This window comes from Ursus americanus, chromosome 10 (genome assembly GCF_024610735.1).
Source record: "Ursus americanus isolate L20-20 chromosome 10, mUrsAme1.1.p, whole genome shotgun sequence".
Classification (NCBI taxonomy): domain Eukaryota; kingdom Metazoa; phylum Chordata; class Mammalia; order Carnivora; family Ursidae; genus Ursus; species Ursus americanus.
Window position 1 is genome coordinate 40,679,779 of NC_142136.1, and position 3,366 is coordinate 40,683,144.

Sequence of the window (3,366 nt, forward strand, 5' to 3'; positions counted from 1 at the left end):
AGAAAATATAAATTATATGATTCTTATATCATCTAGAAATGTAAATAGCATATTAAATTATAAAATGTCATATCTTCTTAAATTTTTGAATCACAGTGAATACTGTATAAAGATTAAATCCTACCAGTAAAAATATTCTTATCTAATATTCTATTATCTAAACAGCCTTGAAGCATATCTTTCACTTTTACAAATATATGTTTTTCTATCTAAATACTATCATGTATTTATTTCCCATAAACAATAAGCTATTTTCTAGTATTTCTAGTAAATATTTTCATTATTTACTTTGAAAACACTTCATATTCCATTCAATCTAGGAAAAAATTGGAATTTACCTCATTGCAAAGTTTAAAATATTTGTCTTAATGCCAAGCATTTGCTATATTTCAAAGCCTAATTTCAAAAGTGGGTATTGAGAGGAGGAACAAAACAAACTGTATATTTTGCTAATGGTGCAAACTAGTCTGAATGAAAAAACAGGCTGGAAATAGAAAAGTCGATGGAGTAATCAATAAACTCAAAGAAGGATGAAATAGAGGATACACAAGTCCCATGATTAGTAAGCAGACAACAGTTCATAGCAGCATCCCCCTACAAAATACAATCTATTTCTCTAATATTCGGTGAAGGAATTAATGTGGAAACATAAATTCACTCACAATCTAATAGGTACATTATTGGAAAAATGGAATTAAATATATAATGATATTTAAAAATTGTGTCCAGGTGCAGGATGTTATTTGAATTCATTATTGTTATCTTTATTATTTTAAAATATATACTATTTTATGAATAAATACTTCAAGTAATTAAGCACTTTGAAATCTCTACTCTTTGTGCTCAATTAAACTTTAAAATAAAGACTGTTAAATATCTTTTCTATATGGCACCACTGTGATTTTCCCTCTTTTCACTTTATAGCTATAGATTTTTGAATTTAACAAAGAACAAAAAAGATTTCAAGCATAAAGCCAAGAAATTGGGAGACAATTTCTAATGAGTTTAATATGTTTTGATTAAACCCTAGATATACATTAAATCTATTCACAAGATGACCAGCAGCATATAATTAAACACCACTTTGCCCAATAGAATATATTTGAGTTGAGATCACATATTTTTGCAAATTTAAATGCAAAACAGAGAAAATTATAATAGTTAAGTCATAAAATGTAATTATACCTAAATTACATGGCTCTGTTTATATGTACATTTCTGTATTCTTTGCCCACTTAACTCTTTCTTGCTCTTTCCTCTATAGAGATATCCCTTTAAGAAAAGAATCAGAAAGGATTGGTGACTAAAAATATTTAATTCTACAAATAAATATATTTCTTGTGAATGTCAGTCCTGGAAGGAATTAGTAATGAGGGAAATTCCTATTCCACACATTCATCCTTCTCTCTTTCTATAATACACCACCCTAGGAAATGTTTCAAGCCTCATCTTTCCTTCTTTTTGTCTCTCTTCCTAATCAAAATATATTCAGAGGAAATTATGTTTTTATCAGTCCTTTATGCATAAATGTACAGTGTGTCAAGATTACATATAACAGCCTGTACCTCTGCTTAAAAAAGATAAAAATCCAGTCAGTAGTACACAGGTGGGAGAGACATTTCTGTGTAGAAGTTTCTTTTTATTAGCAACAACTTAATCTATCAGTGCACAGTTTCCCTGCTAAACTGATAGTCTATTAGAATAAAATCAGTGAGATATAATCAAAGTGTCTATCATTGTAGTGGGCACTGTTTTTGACCCTCCAGCATTTGCTCCTCCCTACTTTGTTCCTACCAAATACTCATTTTATGGGGGTCTCTTTCCAATGCCACAGAACTGAGCAGATCTGGGGAAACTTCCCCAATCCCCTGCTCCTGACCTAGAGGAGTAAATGAGGTTCATTAAGCCATTTGGTGCACGGAGAAGGTGAACAAGAAACAACCAGTTTGAAGGGAAAGACTCCTATCCCATGCTTGAGAAGAAAGGGTTCTCACTTTCTCTGGTGTGATCCAGGACCCAGCATGTTTCAGTTTCTCTGCCTGACATCTTATGGCAATGAGGGAATTATCTTAGGGGAAGGGCATGCATTGATTAAATAACCAGAGAGAAAGAAAGAAAAAAAAAATGCTATGTCAAATAATACACTATTTCAGTTATTGTTTACATTTTTTAAATTGAATTACAGTTCCTGTTACTTGCAGCCAATAGCAAAAGCCATGATGGCTCTTGATATGTAAACCTGTAACATCCTAGTTTTAAGTTGGCAATTTAGTTTCCAAAGGATTCAGACTAACCTTCCAATATGATTTACATACTAAAATACATTTTGGATTTTATATGTACCTACATTTTTTTCTAGTTTTTTTGGTATAAGGTAATAGTCAGTGTTGATTTGAACAATTGTTTTTATGTCAGGTACAAGTGTGAACACCAACTGAACTAACCTACTTAGTAATTTTCACAAAATAATAAAGAGGTGCTTTTATTCTCCCACCGCTTCTCAGATGAGATGATCCCAAAGAACAGAGTGATTGAGTGAGTTTATTAAGTGGCAGCTCCAAGATTAAACCTAGGCTGTCTGAATTCAGAATCCATTCCCTATATGTCTACTAAAACAGGAACACTCCATAAAAATTGTCCAAAAATTCATGAAACGTTAATGTTATGATGGATGGTATCCCATCCTGATAAAGTCTATGTTTCTAATAATTCTGATTGTAGCTTATTTCTGCATTTGTTTCACTGAATAACAACAGATTCAAGTGATGAAAAAACAGTGAAACACTAGTGTTTACTTTCATGGTCTTCCCCGTCTAATCTCCTTTTTTGTTGTCACAGTGTTTTCACTTCATTAATTTTGGCTGACATAGTTCTAATTTCATTTTCTGGTAAATTCATGGTACTATACTTCTTTTATTCGGTACATATAAATATTGGGTAGAAAGAGAAATCAAAGCCAGAAAGGAAACAAGATTCCTTCTAGACTGCGGAGAGAAAAAGGAAAACAATAATTAGAATGTAATCAAGAGAGAAACTGGTCAACATTACATATGTTGAGCAGAAATAAAGAGCATTTTGTGAGTGTTTCTTGACTCCTAATGAGAGAGAATTTAAGCAACCTTTTAAAAATCAGGATAAATCATAATATGTGATGGTTTTCCTGAATCTATGACCCTGTGTCATTTTAATCTTGAATACTGAAGCATCTAATGCCACGTTATGCTTTCATCTTTCCCCAGATTTAGATTTCTGCTTAAAAAAAAAAAGAGTTATAACAAAGAACTAGATTATTATTCATTCCATCTACTTTGATTGTTCCCACTCTGACCCTGTAGCATAGTACCAGGAAGTGGCTTTAAATCACTT